The sequence below is a fragment of the Miscanthus floridulus genome, chromosome 15 (genome assembly GCF_019320115.1).
Source record: "Miscanthus floridulus cultivar M001 chromosome 15, ASM1932011v1, whole genome shotgun sequence".
In the NCBI taxonomy this organism is placed as follows: domain Eukaryota; kingdom Viridiplantae; phylum Streptophyta; class Magnoliopsida; order Poales; family Poaceae; genus Miscanthus; species Miscanthus floridulus.
In genome coordinates this window covers 3725139-3749547 of record NC_089594.1, presented here as the reverse complement: position 1 = coordinate 3749547, position 24409 = coordinate 3725139, and the positions used below count along the sequence as shown (strand labels likewise).

The window sequence follows — 24409 nt, the reverse complement described above, 5'->3', positions numbered from 1 at the left end:
AAATTCAAACTTTGCCGAGTGCCGGCCAGAGGGCACTCGGCAAAGATTTTTTTTTTTAAAAAAAATCAAACTTTGCCGAGTGCCGGCTAGAGGGCACTCGGCAAAGAATTTTTTAGTTTAAAAAAATTCAAACTTTGCCGAGTGCCGGCTAGAGGGCACTCGGCAAAGAAATTTTTTTTTTAAAAAATAAAAAATCTTTGCCGAGTGCCTGCAGGGTTGGCACTCGGCAAAGCCACCGTCAACGGATTTGGCGCCGTGACGGTCGCTTTTCTTTGCCGAGTGCCCCCGGGACTCTCGGCAAAGCCTTTGCCGAGTGCCCGATAAAAGGCACTCGGCAAAGAGGTCTTTGCCAATCAATTTTTTGCCGTGTGTTCTTTGCCGAGTGCCGCACTCGGCAAAGGCTTTGCCGAGTGTATTTGGGCCTTTGCCGAGTGCATCAGGCACTCGGCAAAGAACCTGAATCCAGTAGTGACTAGTATACTAGGTGCCTTTGCCACTCCAATTACATTACAGCAGTGTGCTTATAATAAGTATAGGGATTAACCTTGAGGATTAAGATCAAATGCTTCTCATGCTGGGCAACTGCAACCAACCTCTCTAGGTAATTTCCATCCGTGACCTGACCCACACACAGGAACACCAACTGTTGGACGGCATGAAGCACTATGCAAAATTCATGATCTCATACCATCCTCGGTTCCTAACCATGAACATGTAAATCAAATAGAAAAAATGCATTACTAACACTAGCACCTGATCTGACTGAACCAGACCGTTTGTTGTAGTGAAATGTTTGCATGCATATTCACTCAAAAGTAGTAGCTAGCAGGCGCCTTTTGCCTTGTTGTTCATGTGATCTCACAAGACACAAACAACAAACTCATTACTAGTATTGTACTGCAATATGTAACTGTCAATCCGTAAATTCAGGCAATTGCTGATTGCTGCAACACAACAGAAGCAGATCAAGTAACAGTAGCCAACTTCAGAATCTACAGATCCATCACGGCCCTCACCCATGGGCCAAACTGAAAAATGATCAAGGGCTTCTGGGTAACAGTAGCCAACTTCAGAATCTACACAAATAGAAATTAAATAGAAAAATGCATTATTAATACTAGTAGTATTCTCTTCTTTTCCATCCTTCTTCAGCGATGATTCTAGCGCAAATAATATTTGCCTATACAAACTGAAAATTACCTAGAAACGCAAGAAATGATCAAGGGCTGCTGGGTAATCCGATCCCTCCAGTGAAACAAACAAATCAAAGAATTTCCTAAATATCCCTCTTTCTAGCTAAACAATTGCTTCTTTTCTCGTAATTCCTGCCTGGCTCTGCTTGGCTACTCATCATCTCATGTGGAAGCAGAAGCAGCCGGCACATGCGCGGCTCCACCTTCCTCGCTGGGCCCAGCGCCGCCCTCAGGGCCGGGCTTGATCTGCTCGAGCTGCCGCAGCACCTCGCGTGCCTCGGGCCTGACCGCCGGCGCCGGGTCGACGCAGTGCAGCGCGAGCTTGAGCGTGTCCATGAGCTCGTCCCCGGCGGCCGTCCCCGCGACGGCAGCGTCGCGCATGAGCTCCAGGTCGAACACCTCGCTGGTCCACTCCTCCTTGACGATGGACGCGACCCACTGCGGCAGCCGGCAGGTCCATACCGTTGGTGCTGTCGGCGGGGGACTTGCCCGTCAGCAGCTCCAGAATGATGACGCCCACGCTGGTGGAAGACGGCGAGTTTCCGGATCCGGTGAATGCGTCGGGGATGGGGCTGGAGAGGTTGTTGTAGGAGAGGTCGAGGAACACGAGCGACGCCGACGCGACGACCTCGACGGGGATGATATCAGACAACGCGTTCCGGCTGAGATTAAGCCGGATGAGCCTGGTGGAGTTGGCGACGGCGGCGGGGATCGCACCGTTCAGCCGGTTATTACTCGCGTCGAACGCCTGCAGCGCGACGCACCCTCCGATGGACGCGGGGATGGTCCCCGAGAAGCGGTTGTTGAAGAGGTAGACCCCGCGGAGGTCCGGGAGGAAGCCGAGGGAGGATGGAATCGCCCCCGTGATGGCGTTGTCGTGGAGGGACAGCCTGCGGAGGCGGACGAGCTACCCGAGGCCGCGGGCCGAGAGGGAGCCCCCCAGGCCGCGCCAGGGGAGGGTTATGGCGACGACGCTGCCGTTGACGCACTTGATGCCCGAGCAGGCGGTGAGGCCGCTCGAATTCCAGGAGCGGAGGAAGTTGTAGGGGTCGGAGAGGGAGTGCTTGATTGCTTGGAGACCTTGGTAGTCGGCTTGGGAGATGACGACGCCGTCGCCTGTGGTGTGGTGGCCGTGGTGCTGCGCGGCGGTGATGCGGTGGGGGAGGCGCGGCGGAGGCCTCCGCTGCGGCGGCGGCATGGTTGTGGTGGTGGTGATTTGGGATGAAATTGGGAGTGTTTTGGTGGGGGATTATGAATGAATGAAAGCTAGGCGGTGGAGAGGAGGAAGGAGAGCAGTAGAGATTGCTGCTTGGGGTGAATGGAAAAGAGAGAAAGTGTGCCTGAACAGCTCCGTGGAGAAGATGAGGGGAGGGGAGGAATGGGCGCCAACGGCTAGTAGCAAGAGGAGAGCAGAAAAAGGGAGGAGGAGGGGAGTGAAGCACTGAGCGGTCACGAGGATTTGGAGGGCCGTTTAATTAATTATTTCTTCTTCAACGGCTAGTTGCGAACCAGGCCAACAACAGCGCTATTGGAGTGGCCCAATCAGCAGCTCTCAGGTTTGGGCTGGGTCGGGGGAATATCTCGGTCCGCAGGCCCACCTGCCCGCTTCCCTGCTCCTTTCTCGGGAATCCCCAGCGTCCAACTCCAACAAACAAACGGAAACTGATGCTCCGTTACGCAAAGTTTTGGACGACACCGACGGCGGCGGACGGGAAATCCAGTCCACCCGCCGGCACTCTCAAGGCGAGGCACATGGCACCAACACTAAACAAAGCACCTACTCTATTTTTCCACTTCCACTAGCAGTAGAACAAAAAACAAAGACTTAATCCAACAAACCCAATTTAAGTTTCTATCTTATTGAGACCCCAAATCTCCCCCTCAGGCCCATATCCCAAAGGTTAGGTTTGCCCGAGAATTTTTTTTCCCCACATCATTATTGAGACTAATTAATTTGTCATTAGCATATTTGTTACCGTAGCACTTTAGTGTCAAATCACGGACTAATTAGGCTCAAAGCGTTCGTAATTTACACGCAAACTGTGTAATTAATTTTTTATTTCGTCTATATTTAATACTCTATGCATGCGCCGTAACATTTGATGGGATGAAGTGTAAGTTTTTGACACGTAACTCAACAAGTCCTCATTCTCGTGTCTTTTTTTTTTCATACCGACTATCTCCCATGCATGTCAGTGCTGATTCCCGTCCCACAACGCTCGTACCAAGAGCCTTATGAGCCTAATTTGAGGACTCTTGTTACAGTTGCTGTGAGGGGCCAAATTTGAAGACCACTATTAAATAGGTGTTCTAAAACTAGTCGTACCACCGATTACAGGTGAGGGGTAAAGAGTCGTTTTCTAAAACTAACTGCGCAGGCTAGCCAATTAAGTTGCACAATTGAACCTTCAGCCTAGGCCTAGCCATGACTTCACCCTTTACTAGCACCCTAAACAAAAAGAGAAAATAGAGAGCAACTTATGGTAGCACACGTGCACAATTCTAGTTCACAAGATTAACAAGTCACATTCTAAAAAAAAGATTAACAAGCCACAACAACTACAATTGAGTAAATAATAAGCACACTAGCAAAGATCAACTACACAAGATAATAAGAAAACTAGTAAACAAGCTAGCAAACATGGGAGCTCCTGTATAATGAATAGTAATGGTAGATATAAAAAAGTGATATATATATATATATATATATATATATATATATATATATATATATATATATATATAATGGTAAGATCTAATTTACCTAATAAAAAATTGAGCCAAAGCAAGTAACTAACACTATGGCCCAACCCAGTCCAATTATAATTTTACATAATGGTATAAGATCTATTATAATTTTACATCGAATGATTATAATAGATAATGAGAGATTTTACTAGCAAATAAGCACCAAAACACGTCCAAAAAGATTCAAACAATATGAAGCTAGGCACATTAAGATATAACATGATTTTAGAAAAAAAAATCTAAAACTAATTTCATAACTTTTTGAGATAAAAAATTCTCATGAGTTTTCTTAGATTGATCCAAATTTTAGGATTTTTAATAGTAACATTTTTATATATACAAAAGTTTACTTTTATGATTTTTTGGATATTTTTAACACATATTTCTAGTTTAATTTATGCTTCTAGTCTGGTGCCACATCAGTAAAAACCACATTAAAACCACTCAAGAGACATGTTGCACAACCCCAACTCACGCCACGCTTACTCCGCAAACTCAACACTTGACCTCGTCTCATGTCACTTGATGCATGTCGTCGAGATAGCGGCCTTCTTTCGGAGCTCCCTCGAGTAGGAGGTGGGGCTACTCATTGTCGTCGGCCTCAGGTATGGCCAATGTGCCAATATTTGTTCGCGATACCTAGATATCGCTATCAGTGTCCTCACTCCACCATCATCCATGAGCCTTGATTGTCTTGTCTCACCATGCTGGGTTAGCGGGACCATGATCCCCTCTCTTGGATCTCCTCGTTCTCGTTTTTGCATCTCTCCTTCCTTTGAGGCTTCCTTCCCTCGTTGAGCGTTGGTGGGTGTAGATTGGATCCCGGAAGTGCTTCAAGACAATGCAAATCACGACTATCGTGTGCCTTCTTGGCTCAAAGCTTAACAGTTGCTTGGGGTTGGTGGTCGTCGGAGTTTTGTCACTTGTGAGTGTTGGTTTGCTCGGTTTTGAACCCTTCTCTTTGACATTTTGCTCAAGTTCTAACTGCCATGCTGCACTTCCAGTGGCCTAGCTCTGCCTTTCTCCACGATCCTTGGTTGCCTTGTCTCATCAAATGCCAGTAACGAGACCATGGCCCCCTCTCTTGGATCCTCTCGTGCTCCTTTTTGCCGACCCTGTCTCCTTGAGGATTCCTCCCCTCACTGGGTGTTGGCGGGCGTCATTTGTGTATCGGATGTGCTTCTAAGACAATGTAATCACAATTGTTGTCTGTTTGAATCAACTCGGCCATTAACAGTTGCCGTTGGAGTGGAGGTCGCGGAGCTCTGCTGCCTCTTGATTGCGGTGTTGCCAGTGAACCATGATGCACAAAACTGAAGCTTACCAATGGGGTGCGATGCTCGGCTACCGCGAGATGATGTCAGGAACATTGCCAGTTTGCCACAACTTGGTGCTTTGTAATAGCTAGGGCTTTGTACTCCGAAAATGTACTTGTAACCAAATGGCTATTTAAGAACCATTCATCAAAATATCATCCAAGTGGGGGATTCTGTCCCCAGACGACTTCTATTAAAAAAAGTGCCAGCACTGAGGGAGCCTGAATTATTTTGGGGTTTTACATACTTTCCACTTAATTGTTTATATGTAATAAAATGTTGTAAAACATTTGTTCAAAACATTTGCTTTTGTTTCTAAAAATGATCTTTTTTTTTCAAAACGATGGGTGTAATTGGACTTGGACCCATATGTGCGTCAGCGTGCTAACTATAGGTCACCCGTGCCCGATCAAAAAAAAAAAAAAAAACTATAGGTCACCGTGTATATAAGAGGTCCTTTTTTCCTTTGCCTACGCCGCAGCTTCTGGGCTCTTCACGTTACCAAACAAGATCCAGTGACCGGTCTGGATATATTCTGTACGCGATTCATCGAAAACATACGTTGTGGCTGGAAATTCAAACATGCCTCCTTACTAAATTAAATCTTGTTTGTTGCAGTAATCATGAAGGGCGGGCAACACGTTTACAACGTTCTGCTACACCCATCGTCCCAGCCGGTCCACCGGAGACTTGACCTCTTGTGTTTTGCTTTATATAAACTCTGATCCCACGAGGACTGACCTCGAGACCGCAGCTAAACCGAGCACATCGATTTTATTCTCCTTCTTTCGATGCTTTCGGTCAAAATGTACCAATGACACCCATTTCAAAAAAAAAAAGCACCAATAACACTAACAAAATAGCTTAGATAATTCGGCTCTTTGTCTACCTATATATATATATATATCAGGAGTTAAGTCCTAAATCGATATGGGCACTCAAATTTTTGGCTAATATCTTTCCAGTGACAAACGATATGCCTATAAATAACTAGGCATTTGGTGATGACTTCATCAACCTTAAGATGAACTAGCCCAGTTTAAAGGTAAGGTTATACATATATATTTTGCAGGTTCGGATGTTCGATGCTTAATGTTTGTACCTCCAACTCTTCAAATAGTCTACATCTTTTTTTCAACACTTTTTTGCTAACATATTCAATACTACTTTCCGTACTAAAAATAGCGTCATTTCAGTTTTATCCTAAATCAAACTATTTGAAGTTTGGCAAAGTTTAGATCAAGAAGAGTATTAATATTTTTGGCTTCATGAAATTTTTTTTTTCATAGTACATCTATTTGTCATTATTGATATTAATAGTTATCTATAGGATAAAACTACAATGACCCTGTTTGTAGGACGGAGTGCATTAATCATGATCATGAATGGCGCTCATGGGAACAACGTTTGCAACGATCCTCCTCCCCCCACCACATAATATGTACGTAGGTCCAGGCCTACGAGACTTGACCTCCGTGTGTTCGACGACTTGACCTGGACACCCATCAACAACAGGTAACACGCACGCATCATCAGCTCTCCCAGTCGATGCTGCATGCTTCCGGCGCAGTACGTGAGCTAAAATTCTCCAGATCATGACAGAGACAGTCTGAATCTGAATGATATGCTGCCCATCGACAGAGACGAGTAATCACTAATCACCAACCAAGAAAGCCATGGCCGTGGTGATTGTCGCCGTCGCCGTCGCCGTCGCGGTCGTGCTCCTCTCGGCCTCGCCGCCCGCCACGGCTCAGCCGTGGCAGTACTGCGGTAGCAGCGCCCGGTACTCGCCCAACAGCACGTACCAGGTGAACCTCGAGGCTGTGTCCGCCGCGCTGCCCCGCAACGCGTCGTCCTCGCCGGCGCTCTTCGCCACGGCGGCCCAGGGCTGCGGCGCCCACGACGTCCGCGTCTTCGCGCTGACGCTGTGCCGGGGCGACGCCGACGCGGCGGGGTGCCTGGACTGCGTCGCGGACGCGTTCCGCCACGCGCGGGGCTCCTGCCCGCTCGACAAGGAGGTGCTCTACGACGCCTGCTTCCTCTACTTCTCCGGGCAGGACTTCCTCGCCACCACCGCCAACGTCGGCCAGATCAGCCTCTACAACACGCCGCAGTCGATCAACGCCAGCGCCGACGACGCCCTGTTAACGGCGCGGGTGCGCGCGCTGCTCAACGGCACGGCGCGGCGGGCGGCGGGCGGCGTACGGCGGGTCCGCCTCCGGCACCAGGAGGTTCGCGACGGCGCGGATTTGGAACGGCAGCGTCGCGGCGCCCGTGCCGACGATGTACGCGTTGGCGCAGTGCACGCCGGACCTGTCGCCCTCCGACTGCTGGACCTGCCTGGAGGACCTGGTCGGCAAGGCGCCGTTGGCCGGCGGCACGATCGGCGCGCGGACCGCCGGCGTGCGCTGCAGCTACCGGTACGAGAACTACGCCTTCTTCCGTGGCGTGCCCATGCTCAACATGGGGACGCCGCCGCCGCCATCCACTCAACCAACGGCCAGCCGACGCTCAGGTGCCATGCCAGCCTGAATCGTTTCGTTCCAATTCCTATCTAATTATGAGCGCCAACCACAAATTAATCTACATCTCTTAAAACACCTTTGGCTTACATCAAGTTTGTTTAAATCGACAAAAACACCCGTAATCAAGCAAAGCAAGATGGCAAGAAATTAGCTAGTAATGAACATTACAATCCTTGATTCCATTGCGAGATAGCAGCAACTATTTAGTCCCCTTTGTGCTTGAATACATTAACATGCGTAGACAACAACCCTTGCAACGAACTGTGTGCAAGAATAGTTCAAATAGTAAGCCACGTCACGGTTGAATTTTGATGCAGTCGTGCATGTGTAGGAAAAAGGAAGAAGCAGTGGATTATTGTATCCATAATTGTTCCTCTTGTAGGGATTGTCTTATGCATATTTTGCTTTGGATGGATAAGATATCTGAGAAAAGGTACGTCGTTGATTTTGTATTCTTCCTCTATAAATTGGAGGCACCTTCACTTTGAACCGCTTCCTCCGAGGAATAAGGATCCCGACCCATGTATAAGTGACAACGTCACCCAGAGATTGAAAAAAGTCTACTTTACCCCCAACTATAGGGGGTGGATTACATAACCCCCATCTATGAAATGGTCTAATTTACCCCCTGAATTTTACAAAAACGTCTATTTTACCCCCTCAGTCGGTTTTCAACGGCGGTTTTGATACAGTAGCATGGGTTTTAATACAGTGACGCCGGGTTGCTACAGTGCGGGTGTTTTTGTCTTTATCTTTTTTATTTATTTCCGTTGAATCTTTGAAAAATTATAGTAAATCACAGAAAAATCATAAAATAGAAAATCTAATTTTGTTGGACTCCACACGAGTAAATCTATACAGTGAACATATAATATGGTACACTTTAGTACAAATTTTTTGCTGTAGCTTTAGATTAATTGAAAATTCTAATTTTCTCTATAATTAATTAGAATAATTCATTGCTGCAGCTTCTATGGTCCAATTGTGGTGAAATTTTTATGGTAGGCTAACTATTGTATGCTTAAACTATAGTAAAAATTTCGTACTTATTGGACCATGTATAACTTAGTTATAGATAAATTCCAATTAATTACAGATAAAATTGGATTTTCTAATTAATCTAAAGCTACAGCAAAAACTTTGTACTAAAGCGTACCATATTATATGTTCACTGTGTAGATCTACTCATATGAAGTCCAACAAAATTAGATTTTTTATTTTATGATTTTTCTTTGATTTACTATGATTTTTCAAAGATTCAGCGGAAACAAATAAAAAAGGAAAAGACAAAAACACCTGCACTGTAGCAAACCCGGCCCACTACAATAGAACCCATGTACTGTAGCAACCCGCCTGGGGAAGGTAAAATAGACGGTTTTGGAAAGTTCAGGGGGTAAATTAGACCGTTTCATAATTTGAGAGGTTATGTGGTCCACTCCTCATAGTTCGGGGAGGGGGTGGAGTAGACTTTTTGCCCTGAGATTTATGTCAGAGTCAGCTGGCGCCATTCATTTTTATGCTGGACATGGTAAACTGTACGAGAGACAGAATTTTGAACTGTTATATTTCTCTGACTTGGCTAGGGAGGTTGAAGTTGCAAGAACCCCCATGGCAAACTTGACCAGAGTTGACGATGTATCATCGCTTTGGACAATTCAAGATACGGATTCAGAGTTCACAATGTTCGATTTCCGTCAAATAGTTGAGTCTACCGACAACTTCTGTAATGAAAACAAACTTGGACATGGGGGCTTTGGCGCTGTATACAAGGTGGTATGGTATCATGAGCACACTTTACTGGGCCTACTAAAAAAATGAGGGCAATTCCGTGGTTTATATATATGGCTGAAAAAGTTATTAATCCAAATTTACATTTCAAGATCCTTAAATAAAGTATGATCATAACTAGGCCGCTGTTAAAATCTCTTTCTAATTTCTATTGGGTGAAGTTTTTAGGCCTGCTGGCTTATTTTCTTTTTTACAAAATTAGAACTTCAAATATTGCAGGGCCAATTACCCAATGGGCTTGAAATAGCAGTTAAGAGACTAGCTTCACAATCTGGTCAAGGGTTTGTGGAGTTTAAGAATGAAATCCATCTTATCGCTAAACTACAACATACCAACCTAGTTCGATTACTTGGATGCTGTGTTCAAGGGGAAGAGCACATATTGATATACGAATATATGCAAAACAAGAGTCTGGATTTCTTCATCTTTGGTATGCATGTGTACATTTCCTTTTCTTTCTTATGACATTTTAGTCAAATTTAATTATTGCTGATAACACGATTACCAGTGCAGATGTAACAAGAGCAAGATTACTTACTTGGGACAAACGTCTTAATATAATTGAGGGGATAGCGCAAGGTCTTCTATATCTTCATAAGCTCTCCCGACTGCGCATCATACATAGGGACCTGAAAGCAAGCAATATTCTCTTGGACAGTGACATGAATCCCAAGATCTCTGACTTTGGGCTAGCAAAAGTATTTGGCTCAAATGCTATTCAAGGAAATACGAATAGAGTAGTCGGGACATAGTAAGCATGCATTTTATGCAAATCTATTTCCATCAAACTGTGAAGGACCGGAAACGGCGACCAGAGGGGGGGGGGGGGGGGGGGGGGTGAATGGGAGCCGTAAAATTTCTCGTGAAATATTTGGCCGCTGTCCCAATAATCACCACCAAACACGCAAATCAAATACTGTGATGTCCACGACCCAACTAGTGGATGGATGTTCCTTAGGAACACAACGGGACACCATGAAACCAACGGATCAAACGGGACACGAAACGGAGATCAATCGACCACTCTAGGAATAAAACAGTGAACGCACGTAGGCTAAAAATTCAGACTGACAGTGAAAGAAATCGGACCAGGCAGCTACGGTTGGATCAGCCTGCTGCCCCTGGAGTCCGAGAGATAAAACTGAATTGATATCAATGCAAACCGTGAGTAGTAATTCAAGCTAAATGAATTTAGATGAGTACTCTAATGATGAGTCATAAATGCTTGGAATGACTACTCACAAAAGCAAACTGCTATGCTGGACAGAAGATGCAACCTGTAGGCAATATGCAGTAGAAAAAAAATTGCGGCGCTGCTGCTGCTCTTGGGTTGTGCGTGCAGGGTTGTGGATGAGCACGGATCGGTGCTAAGTGGCAGCTCACTGTGCAGTGGCGAGCACCCTGCTTGGCCCCAAGGGCGAGCACCTGACGGTGCAAGAATGGACATGTGTACACGGCACAGCACAGAGAAGGGACGAACACAAGAGCGAGCAGCTTCCTGTGGAGAACGACAGACAGACAACCGGTACAGCAAGGCTTAGAGACGAACGCCGCTCGGTTGAGCACGCTCGGCGCTTGAGCGCACGGCGCTGGTAGCGTTGCCGCTGCTTGGCCTACTCCTGTGCTCGGCTTCCAGGAGATGAACAGAATAGCCACAAACAGAAGACCGAGCGAGCAACCAGAGAAGGGGCGCTGACCACGAAATCGAAGAAAACTCGACCAAATCAGAACGAGTGGTTCCCAAACTTTGCACAGGTGAAATTGAACTAGCTACGAACAAATCCCCAAAGAATCATCGCTTGGGACCAACCCAAACTCCGGGAATATCAGATCGCGGCCATGAACGAAAATGGAGAAAAATAGCACAACATGAACACAAAAAATCACAGTCAAAATACATGAATCCCAGAGGGCACGAGGAGGATTCGGGCCTCCATTCCCACACAAAAAATCTCACGAATACAAGCACAAATTTTTGTTCTTGGATCTCTCTAGTAAGAACACTAAAAGGAAGGAGAAAAACTACAGGAAACAGAAAAAATGAGAATGGGAGAGGTGAAGAGGCTTGGGGCTGCCCCCTCTCTTATATAGAGGCTATTTCTTATTCCCCATTTGCCCCTACATATTTTGGAGCGAACCAGCTAACCACAGGGGTACTCTGGTCCAACTCTTTGTACTCTTCATCCGACGGCCACCGCGCCTTCTCACCGGTAGCTTCGCCTCGACGCAAACTCCCTGATGCCGCCACGTGCCGTTCGTTCTGCATCGGAACCTCCGCCCGGGTTTTGAGGCCCAAACCCGCGAAACCCGCCGCCGATGGTTTTGAGGCCCAAACCACCAAACCGTCTGCGAGTAGCGTAGCCCGTACGCGTCCCCCGCCGCTCGACACGTGTCACCTCATCCTCGATCACCCGGCCGCCAAGTCTTCCAAAGCCCCGCTCGACTTGCCCGACCGTCATCTTGACTTAGTCAACACGGTCACTTCGTGTCATCTTGCACTTGTCGATGTCCCCAGGTGTCAGCCACCGTGACTAGCCGCCCGGCCTCCAGGTCCGTCAGTCCAAGCCTCACGTCTGTCCTTCACCGCACCCGGTCCGTCGGCACGACCCGTCCTACTTGACCTTCACCTCGCCGTCGGCCACCGCCTCCGAACTCCACACCTGCGCACCACAAGCCAAGAGACGTCGTTTTCCTAGCTGATGCTAGGGTTAGTCAATTCAACCTCAATCTATATCATGGGTTACTCTTGATCAATCACTCATCACAAATCGAACCACAAAGGTTTTTCGACCTTGTGTTCGCAATCTCCCCCTTGATGAGTGCATTGTCAACACCAACACACGAATAGCTTGAGCAAAAGAAAAAGAGAAGTAGAGGAAGAAAAGAGCTCACCAAATGACCAAAAGCCAAAGAGAAGACAAAACCAGGTCAATTGAAATGAGCAAAACATGAGCAAAACTTGGTCTCCAAAGACATGGGCAACGGCTCGACGCAACCAAGTAAAACACAGCTAGCCCTCAAGAAGAGACAGAAAGGGGCTCAACACCACTAGCAATGCTCAAAGCACCTAAAAACAGCTAGATCCTCCAGAAGAGGCAAAGGCTCAACACATCTAGCAAAAGTAACTAAAATACAACTTTCCAACTCCCCCTTGACAAGTGCAACCTTTCTAATGAATGCATAAGCTCTCAATGCATTGTGTGTATTTCTCCCCCTTGTTGGCAAAGCACTTATCAAGAAAATCAGTAAACATGTCATGGAGAATGCTATGAATGTAGAAATGCAGAGCTCCATGAGTATAACAGATAGATTGAACAAATGCTCTAAACGGTGCTATCATGTGTATAACAAGAAGAACATGCACAAGTAAAGGCTCAAACTGATCACTAGAGACAAAGTATGGCATTTTAAGCATAAGATCAGTTTTAAGCATATCAAAAGAGTTGTTCACCATTAAGAGAAGCACTTAGCATATATAGACAGGAGATCATCTAGTGCTAGCAAGGATACTCAAAGTGAACTACCCTAGACAAAGTTCAAACATCATGCCAAAGATTCATCCAGACTTGTGGATTCATTAAGATTGTGGAGTTCGCAGCATTAAAATGGCATGTGAATTGAGAAGGGTACAAGCATTGTCAAGCCAAAGATGTAATCGGGTGAAGCCTATGTCAACAAGACAATCAGAAGCTTAACACCATGATTCTGGAAAGCACTACACTGTCCAAGTTCAACTCAAGTGCAATGAGAAGCAGTCTCATGACAGTGACGTGATGACAAATGCAAGTCCATCTCAGTCTTTTCAATTTTCTTACTTGGATTCAAAATTTTAGCATAATTTTGTCACAAATGATCCAAGCAAGTGAGAGACTCAGTGAAAGAGACATAGCAACCAAGAGTAGGCAAGCTAGAACATGAATCTCAACACATTCTACATAAGCAAGGTGCTAGTCTCAAAGGTGAACCATTTCCAGAGTTATAGCAATAATTAGTCAAGTTCACTTTGAAAAGCAGGTTTAGCTCATAGCATGTGTCATATGATCAACAAGAGCCTAAACCATACAACATCAAAATGTGCACACAATCCATACCAAATAGAGCATAGATTCAATCTAACAATTATATCCAGGAAGCTCAGAATGCTCTAATATACATGATGAAATGCAAGTGCAATATGTTACAAAAGCAAGAGCAAAAGCAAACTTAAAAAAAACAAGAAACTATAATACAAAGATCACAACTTCCTCCAACTAAAAGGGAAAGCACACACACCCAACTCCCCTTGCAAGCAGGCAAACTGGGTTTGATCAAGGGGCTTGGTAAAAATGTCCGCAAGCTGATTATGGGTGTCTATATGGCGCAAATCAATATCTCCCTTCTCAAAGTGGTCACGCAGAAAGTGAAAGCGGACGTCTATGTGTTTGGTCTTTGAGTGGAGCACTGGATTTTTGGCTACACTGATGGCACTAGTGCTGTCGCAAAGCAAGGGCACACGAGAAAAGCTCAAGCCATAGTCCCTCAAAGTAGCTAGCATCCAGAGCACCTAGGAGCAACAAGCAGCAGCAACAGCGACATATTCGGCTTCAGTGGTGGATTGTGCTACGTTTGACTGCTTGCGAGAGGACCAAGACACAAGAGACGAACCAAGAAATTGACAAGTCCTCGACGTGGACTTTCTATCCAAGCGGCAGCCAGCGAAATCAGCATCAGAATAGCCGCAAAGCGAGAGAGAAGAAGAAGCAGAGTACCAAAGTCCAAATTCAGGCATGAATCGAAGGTACCTCATGATCTGCTTGATGGCCTGACGGTGAGACGTGCGTGGCGAAGCCTAAAAGCACGCGCAGAGGCAAACGGCGAACTGAATGTCTGGTCTCGTCACCGTCAGGTACAGCAGCGACCCGATCATGCTGCGGTACTCCTTCTGGTCCACGGCTTCTCCTTCTTCATCGGCGTCGAGTGCCGTAGTGGTCGACATGGGCGTCGAAAGAGGATTGGCCTCGCCCATATCAAACTTCTTCAGCACGTCCTTGGTGTACTTGCCTTGGTGCACGAACGTTCCTTCCCGGGTTTGCTTGATTTGCAACCCAAGAAAGAAAGTCAACTCGCCCATCATGCTCATCTCGATTTCCCTGCTCATAGTTTCTGCAAACTTGGCAACAAGTGCATGAGAAGAGCCACCAAAGATGATATCATCCACGTAAATCTGAACCAAGAGTGTGTCAGTGCCTTGCTTGAGGAGAAACAATGTTTTGTCAACTGACCCCATTTTAAAACCTTTTGCAAGCAGAAAAGTTTTCAAACGCTCATACCAGGCTCTAGGGGCTTGTTTCAAACCATACAAGGCTTTGTGGAGTTTGAACACATGGTTTGGGTATTTGGGATTTTCAAAACCTAGGGGTTGTCTCACGTAGACTTCTTCCTCTATAAACCCGTTTAGAAAGGCACTCTTGACATCCATTTGAAAAAAGCTTGAAACCCTTGGAGGCTGCAAAAGCTAAGAGGATCCTAATGGCTTCTAGACGGGCTACAGGGGCAAAAGTCTCTTCATAGTCTATCCCTTCCTTCTGACAAAACCCCTAGGCAACTAACCTAGCTTTGTTTCGCACCACCACCCCATCCTCACCTTGCTTGTTTTTGAAAACCCACTTTGTTCCTATAGGATGACACTCTGGTGGAGGTGGAACTAGGACCCAAACTTGGTTTCTCTCGAAATTCTCAAGCTCTTCATGCATGGCATTGACCCAATCCGGATCAAAAAGTGCGTGTCCAACATCCCGAGGCTCAAAAGACGCGACAAAAGCAGAATGTGCGAAGTGAGAGATAGCATGGGACCTTGAACTAGTCACTCGCTGGTTGATGTCGCCGATCATGGTCTCGGAGGGGTGACGATGTTGAATGTGGCGTGGTGCCTCCTTGGAAGACGTCGCCTCCCCCTGGACTGTAGCAGGTGCCTCCTCAGCAACAGCCGGTGTAGGCTGAGGAAGCTGCTCCATCAGCCCTCAAGTAGTGGAAGAAGATGCCTCGGGGCCGTGAGCTGACGTAGACGTCGTAGGGTCGACGGGGGCTGCTGGTGGAGTCAGCTCAGGAGCACCCCACTCACCATCTTCCTGTTCCTCTTCCTCGAAGATGCTCTCTCCGATCTCATGTTCACCTGCACGTTCAAACACAGAAGAGGGACAAGGCATCGTCTCGTCCAAAGTGACCTCGCAGGTCTCAACGACATGGTTAGTTTCAAGGTTAAGGACCCGATAGGCCCGAGAATGAGAAGCATAACCGAGAAAGATGCCATCGGAAGATCGAGACTCAAACTTGTCCAAATTTCCCTGCTTCAGGATAAAGCATTTGCAACCAAAGACTCTGAGGTGACTCACTTTGGGAACACGTCCAAATCGCAACTCATAAGAAGTCTTTTTTAGAAAAGCTCGGAGGAAAATGCGATTCGAGACATAGCAGGCGGTGTTGATCGCTTCGGCCCAATATCTTCTAGGAGTCATATGCTCGTCGAGCATCGTCCTTGCCATTTCGACCAAAGTCCAATTCTTGCATTCAACCACACCGTTCTGCTGAGGGACATAAGGCGAAGAAAATTGGTGTTCAAGACCCAAAGAGGAACAGAAAGTTTTGAACTGAGAGTTTTTGAATTCAGTCCCATTGTCACTGTGAATTGCTCGCATGACATCCTTGGGCAACTCAGTTCTCAACCAAAGAATCAAGTCTCGAACAAAAGAGAACACCTCATCTTTGCCCTCCATGAAATACACCCAAGAGTATCTCGAAAAGTCATCCACAATCACAAGGACATACCACTTCCCTCCCTCAGACCTCACCCGAGCTGGACCAACTGTGTCCATATGAAGCAACTCGCCGGGTTCCTTGGTCATGATTTGATTCACAGGAGGGTGAGAAGCAGCAACCATTTTCCCATGACGACAAGGGTGGCAAACCAAGTCCTTCTCAAACTTCAACTTGGGCAATCCTCGGATTAAATCAAGTGAACTCAACCTAGCAAGTAGATCGAAGTTCAAATGACCAAGTCTCCTATGCCACTTCCATAGATCAGAGGAGGACCCGGCTACCAAACAGCGAGAAAAACCGAAAGAGTGAAGAAAATCGGCTCGAAAGACACGACCAAAAGGAAGAATCTGGCAAACAAGATTCCCTTGAGAATCCAAAACTTGAGAAAGACCGGTCTTAAAATGCACTTCAAATCCATCTTGAAGGAGTTGCGAAACCAAAAGCAAATTGAAATGTAGATTTGAAACCAAAGCAACATCCTTCAAGACAAAGCTCTCGTTGACCCAAATGGTCCCACGAGACACAACCTTACCTCTACTGTTGTCCCCGAAAGTGATGTACTCCTTACATTGCACGGGGTTGAGGCGGGAGAACCACTTTGAATTTCCGATCATGTGGTGCGAACAGCCGGAATCAACGAGCCACGTGTTCTCCAGACCTCCGTCCTGCATCAATAGAAAGACATGGGGTGAGCAAATGGTCCAACACTGGGGTTAGTGAACTGAGGAGAGTACCAGTGTTGGCTCATTTGCCCAGGAAAAGTGTTAGGTAACACACCACTCATGCCAAGTCCCATTTGAGGGAAGCGATCACCACGTGGGGGAAAATGTGGTCCGCTAAAGCTGTAGGATTGAGAGCCACTGCCATGAGGTCCAAAGTCATATTGACCATGACCTGAACCTCGCCGGGCACGACCACCTCATGGTCTCGCAAGTTGAGGCCTAGCGCCTTGAGGCATTGTACCTCTTGGTCTAGAACTGTGCCTCGAAACAGGGGGTACATGTACGCCAAAAGGTGGGCGGTACATGTTCTGGTTGTTCAGCTCGTACTCACGCCGCTCATCTCTCTTCCTCCTAAAGCAAAACTCAACCAGGTGACCATCCCTATGGCAATACTCATAGTGATACCTCACCTCTCTCTTGGGCGGTTGTTGGTTCACTTTCTTGTGGGAGTGGCTCACTTTTGGTGGTGGGTTGGCTTTGGAAAGGGAATCCTCAGAGATGTTTGGCAGAGTGTCAAGTGGGTTCCTGAAGTGGTTGGGTTTTGGAATCCACACTTGTTTTTGAGGTGGAGCTTTTGGAGGGTCTTCAAGCACTCCATCTTTGACAGTTGGGTTGGTAGGCTTAGGTGGAGGAATTTTAGTCAGCTTGGGGATGGTGAAAGGCTTCTCACTTGGGTTCAAACCACTGTGCTCACCAACCTTGCCATAGAGATTTTCACCCTTCCCACCTATAGCAAAGCCTACTCCCGATGTGTCAGTTCCCCTCTTGAACTGACTCATCATCATGCCCAACTGTGGCTCACTGCAAGACACCCAGCTCAAGATGGTCCGAAGGTATGTGTTTTCTTCCTCGGTATGCATCTTGTCATGCCTGCAAGACCCAATCTCCAACTCCAACCTTTTGCACAAAACACATTTAGCAACACTAGTGCTATCTAAACTCGCCTTCTCAAGAATCAAAATCTTGGCATTCTTCTCTGCCAGCTCAGATTGCAAGCCTGTGCAAGACTTGCACGCACCCAGCAAAACATGCCTAGCCTTCAGCTCGTCACACTCATCAAGCAAAGAAGCATACTTGGATTGTAAAGTAGCAAGACTAGACATGTGAATAGCACAAGAATCACACTCAATCTCGTCCGTCACTACTACTCCATTCCTAGCTTCCTCAAGCTCCTTAAGCGTGGATTCAAGCTTATCCTTATACTCCTTCCTTTCACGAGCAGCACGCTTAAGCAGCTTGTCTTGACTAAACAAGTTATCCTCCATGCTTGTAAGCTCAGCAGTGAGAGATTCGATAGAAGGTGATACCTCGGATGTGTCGTCGTTATTGCATACCTTGACCTTGTTGCCCTCCACTTCATCACCAAGTGCCATGGTGCAGAAGCCTTGAGTGGAGTCGGGGAAGAAGCAGAGGCCTGACAGCTTGTCCAGGCACTTCCTCTCAGACTCATCGTCACTCGGAGGAGAGGAACGCTCGTCGTCGGAGTCGTTCTCGAGGTCGCTGAGGGAGGCGAGGAAGGCGCGATCCCTAGCCTTGGACTTCTGGAGGTACTTGTTCTTGATCGCCTCCTTGTCGAATCGTCCCTTGGACTTGTTCTTCCCGGAGTGGTACTCGTGCTTGTCCTTGCGCTTGTCATAGTCGTACTTGTTGGAGGAGTGCTTGCTCTTGACGGGGCAGCTGGCGATGTAGTGGTCGAGATCTCCACATCTGAAACAGCCAACTGAAGAGCTGCCACATCGGCGATTCAAGCGGTTGTTGTGAAACCGCGAGAACCGGCTGATCACGAGTGCCAGCTCGTCGTCGCCAAGGACCTCCAACTGCTCCTCTGTAACAGACACCAACGAAGACAAGGCAAAAGACTGTGATGGGTTAGGTATGGAACTTGAGCTTTGCATACCTGACACCAAAGCCATGGTCGGCGCTGAGGGGTTCTCAATCTTGGCCTGAGTCTGGTGATCAATCTCAGTGGATTTGAGCTTGCTGAACAGCTCATCCACCGTAAGCGTGTCGTAGCTCGTAGACTCAATGATGGCTTGCACCTTGACATACCACACCTTCCGATCAAGGGCGTAAAGCAACTTTAGAGCCCTCTCGTGATCATCATAAGGTATTTGTGCATTGTTCGCACGCATCCGATTGATGATAGTTTGGAAGCGTTGGAACATTGCATCAATCGACTCTCCCTCAATTTGAGCAAAGTTCTCGTACTCCCGTTTGTACGTTTGAAAGAGTCTGGTTTTGACTTGGGCAGTGCCCTCATGGTAGCTTTACAGCCGCCCCCAGATCTCCCTCGCAGTGGCACAATCGGAAACGCGCTCAAACTCGGGAAGAGAAAGACTCAAAAAAAGAACCGCACGAGCTCTGCTATTTGCGTTGTGTTGGTCAATCTGCTCCTGACCAACACGAACCGCTAGCACCTCGTAGTCAGCATTCTCAACAATTTCCTAAACACGCCAATCAATGCCCTGCAGATGGGCGGACATACGAATCTTCCAGTATGGATAGTTCGTCCCATCGAAAAGCGGCGCCTTGCCGATTCCGCGCTCCATGTCGCCTTCGCGGATCACAGACCGATTAAGGTGAAGTGACCCTTAACCGGCTCTGATACCAATTGAAGGACCGGAAACGGCGACTAGAGGGGGGGGGGGGGGGTGAATGGGAGCCGTAAAATTTCTCGCGAAATATTTGGCCGTTGTCCCAATAATCACCACCAAACACGCAAATCAAATACTGTGATGTCCACGACCCAACTAGTGGATGGATGTTCCTTAGGAACACAACGGGACACCACGAAACCAACGGATCAAACGGGACACGAAACGGAGATCAATCGACCACTCTAGGAATAAAACAGTGAACGCACATAGGCTAAAAATTCAGACTGACAGTGAAAGAAATCGGACCGGGCAGCTACGGTTGGATCAGCCTGCTGCCCCTGGAGTCCGAGAGATAAAACTGAATTGATATCTATGCAAACCGTGAGTAGTAATTCAAGCTAAATGAATTTAGATGAGTACTCTAATGATGAGTCATAAATGCTTGGAATGACTACTCACAAAAACAAACTGCTATGCTGGACAGAAGATGCAACCTGTAGGCAATATGCAGTAGAAAAAAAATTGCGGCGCTGCTGCTGCTCTTGGGTTGTGCGTGCAGGGTTCTGGATGAGCACGGATCGGTGCTAAGTGGCAGCTCACTGTGCAGTGGCGAGCACCCTGCTTGGCCCCAAGGGCGAGCACCTGACGGTGCAAGAATGGACCTGCGTACACGGCACAGCACAGAGAAGGGACGAACACCAGAGCGAGCAGCTTCCTGTGGAGAACGACAGACGGACAACCGGTACAGCAAGGCTTAGAGACGAACGCCGCTCGGTTGAGCACACTCGGCGCTTGAGCGCGCGGCGCTGGTAGCGTTGCCGCTGCTTGGCCTGCTCCTGTGCTCGGCTTCCAGGAGATGAACAGAACAGCCACAAACAGAAGACCGAGCGAGCAACCAGAGAAGGGGCGCTGACCACGAAATCGAAGAAAACTCGACCAAATCAGAACGAGTGGTTCCCAAACTTTGCACAGGTGAAATTGAACTAGCTATGAACAAATCCCCAAAGAATCATCGCTTGGGACCAACCCAAACTCCGGGAATATCAGATCGCGGCCATGAACGAAAATGGAGAAAAATAGCACAGCATGAACACGAAAAATCACAGTCAAAATACATGAATCCCAGAGGGCACGAGGAGAATTCGGCCTCCATTCCCACACCAAAAATCTCACGAATACAAGCACAAATTTTTGTTCTTGGACCTCTCTAGCAAGAACACTAAAAGGAAGGAGAAAAACTACAGGAAACAGAAAAATGAGAATGGGAGAGGTGAAGAGGCTTGGGGCTGCCCCCTCTCTTATATAGAGGCTATTTCTTATTCTTCATTTGCCCCTACATATTTTGGAGCGAACCAGCTAACCACAGGGGTATTCTGGTCCAACTCTTTGTACTCTTCATCCGACGGCCACCGCGCCTTCTCACCGGTAGCTTCGCCTCGACGCGAACTCCCCGATGCCGCCACGTGCCGTTCGTTCCGCATCGGAACCTCCGCCCGGGTTTTGAGGCCCAAACCCGTGAAACCCGCCGCCGATGGTTTTGAGGCCCAAACCACCAAACCGTCCGCGAGTAGCGTAGCCCGTACGCGTCCCCCGCCGCTCGACACGTGTCACCTCGTCCTCGATCGCCCGGCCGCCAAGTCTTCCAGAGCCCCGCTCGACTTGCCCGACCGTCATCTTGACTTAGTCAACACAGTCACTTCGTGTCATCTTGCACTTGTCGATGTCCCCAGGTGTCAGCCACCGCGACTAGCCGCCCGGCCTCTAGGTCCGTCAGTCCAAGCCTCACGTCCGTCCTTCACCGCACCCGGTCCGTCGGCATGACCCGCCCTACTTGACCTTCACCTCGCCGTCGGCCACCGCCTCCGAACTCCACACCTGCGCACCACAAGCCAAGAGACACGTCGTTTTCCTAGCTGATGCTAGGGTTAGTCAATTCAACCTCAATCTATATCGTGGGTTACTCTTGATCAATCACTCATCACAAATCGAACCATAAATGTTTTTCGACCTTGTGTTCGCAAACTGTATGATGAATGTATGTATTAATTAGTAATTGGTGCATGATGTTTTGGTTTTTGTTTTCCTTCTATATCCAGTGGCTATATGGCTCCTGAGTATGCTTCAGAGGGTGTCTTCTCTGTCAAAACTGATGTCTTTAGCTTCGGTGTGTTACTTCTTGAGATTATTAGCGGGAAGAGAAATGCTGGTTTTCACCAGCAAGGAGATTTCTTCAACCTGCTTGGCTATGTAAGTATTTTCTATCTATTTACTGTTAACATAAACTTCCAATTCAGTGTCTGCTCCCCATGGTGCCTGCTCTTAAAAATTTTGCCACTAGGCACTTCTCAAATCGTGCATGTGGCATTTGCTCAAGGACTTGAGAAAACTGATCTTTCCTACTAGACGCCACTAAGTTTTTTACGTTTGTCGGAGGACAAAAGTCAAGTGTCTTTCAACAACAATCAATTTTTTTTCCAGCAGTTGTTGAAAGATGGAAATGTATGTTCCAGCAAATATTGTTACTTGAAAAGGTGCCAACAGGGGACCCACTTATAGTTTTGTTTATTGTCTTTAAGTAGGTTTTCATCATACAATAATGTCTTGTAAAATCTTCATTCAACAAACTCATTATATAACTGATTGTTCAAGGCATGGAAGCTATGGGAGGAGGGCAGATGGTTTGAGCTTCTTGACAAATCATTAGCAGATCACCACGACCAAGATCAAGCACTGGAGATACTGAAATGCATCAATATTGCCTTGGTTTGTGTCCAGGAGAATGGAGCTGATCGCCCCACCATGTCCGACGTAGTTGCAATGCTATCCATGGAGACCATGTCGAGCCTGCCATGCCCAAAGCAGCCGGCCTACTTCAACTTGAGCTCGGCGGATGGAGATGAGCTATCAACTGCTGCACCTAGCAGTGTAAATGTTGTTAGCGTTTGCATTTCAGGTGGTAGATAGAAATCTAGGTTTGGATGATGCAGACGCACGCACGCTATATTGTTGTATATATATATGGTGCCCAACTACAAGACATGCACTTTCATGTGTTAAGATGAAGAAATTAAATCATGCCACAACTTTGATCGAGCGTCTTGAGGTCCCGGAGATGCAGGCCAGCGCGTTCCCGGAGAGGTCGAGCGCCTTGAGGTCTGCCAGCGTGGCGAGCTGCGCCAGTATGGTGCCGAGTGCCGTTGAGGCTGTTGCCGGCGAGGTCGAGCTGTTGCAGCTTGGTGAGGGACTCCGGGATGGCGCCGTCGGTATACACCGCAGCAGAACGGCGTCGTCAAGCGGAGGAACCAGATTGTTGTAACACTGGCGCACAGTCTGCTGATGAGCCGGAACATGCCAACGATGTTTTGGGTCGAGGTGGTCGCTACTGCCGTCTTCCCGGTGAACCAGGTGCCCACCAAGGCCATCGACGGCATGACGCCGTATGAGGCCTAGCATGGCCGCAGGCCGGATGTCAGCTTCCTGCGTACGTTCGGGTGCGTGGCCTATGTCAAGCCACACTTGAAGAAGCTCGACGACCGCGGCACTCTGGTTGTCTTCATCGGCTACGAGCCAGGCGCCATGGCGTGGTGTTTCTACGACCCAACGGCACATCGTGCCATCGTGTCCAGGGACGTGGTCTTCCACGAGACAACATCCTGGAGCTGGAAGGACGAGGACGAGATCAATGTAGAGCTTGTCGTTGACTACCACGAGATGGAGCTGGGCACTGGGCATGTTGACGTTGACACCAATACAGGCTCACGTGAGCCCCAGCAACACCACGTACACCAGCAAGCCATGGTGCTCATGTGGCTGGCACGCCTGTGGTGTCATCTGTTGCACAGACGCCTCCTCCTGTGACTCCAGCAGCAGCAACTACTCCACTGCTCCGGCCGGAGTTTGCCTGCCACCTCCGAACGCGGAGGAATTTTTGGACGCTGACAGCGATGACATCGATGCAAGGTATCGCACCGTCGACAATATTTTCGGAGTGGAATCACCACCTCGTCTAGCCGCGCATCAGGTAGCTGGTGAGCTCCAACTACAGATCGAGGAGGAGCTAGCCACCTTCGCCGAGGCCGAGTAGCACGAGTCCTTGTGTCGTGCCATATCGAGGAGATGGACTCCATCGAGAGCGACAAGACATGGTGTCTGGTGCCACTTACACCCGATCAACAGTCGATCGGGTTGAAGTGGGGTACAAGGTGAAGAAGAATGCCACCAGTGAGGTGATCAAGCACAAGGCGCAGCTCATCATGAAGGGGTATGTCCAGCAGCCCAACGTGGACTTCAACAAGGTCTTCGCACCCATAGCTCGCATCGAGTCTGTGCGGCTGCTGCTGGCACTTGCCGCTTAGGAGGGGCGGCCGGTGCACCACATGAACGTCAAGTCCGGTTCCTCAACAGGGAGCTGGTCGAGGAGGTCTATGTCAAGCAGCCTCTCGGCTTCGACGTCGCCGGAGAGGAAGACAAGGTGTTGCGCCTAGACAAGGCGCTCTATGGATTTCGTCAGCAGGCCGCTATGGCTGGCGCAATTGCTTTCAAAGCTGAAGAGTGAGCAGCGTACAACCCTCCTACTAAAGATGGATAGCCAATCGGCTATAGCCCTCAGTAAGAATCCCGTTTTCCATGAACGAAGTAAACATATAGATGTGAGATATCATTTCAATCGGGAGTGCGTTGGAGATGGGAAGATGGACATTGAGCACGTCTGCACTGAGGAGCAGA

The 24409-nt window shown here is 47.9% G+C and overlaps 2 pseudogenes; one reads left to right on the top strand and one right to left on the bottom strand.

Moving 5' to 3' along the window:
• The first annotated feature begins 6850 nt into the window (after positions 1-6850).
• On the top strand, positions 6851-22648 carry LOC136509078 (cysteine-rich receptor-like protein kinase 10; annotated as a pseudogene).
• On the bottom strand, positions 14399-21358 carry LOC136509366 (uncharacterized; annotated as a pseudogene).
• Positions 22649-24409: the final 1761 nt, after the last annotated feature.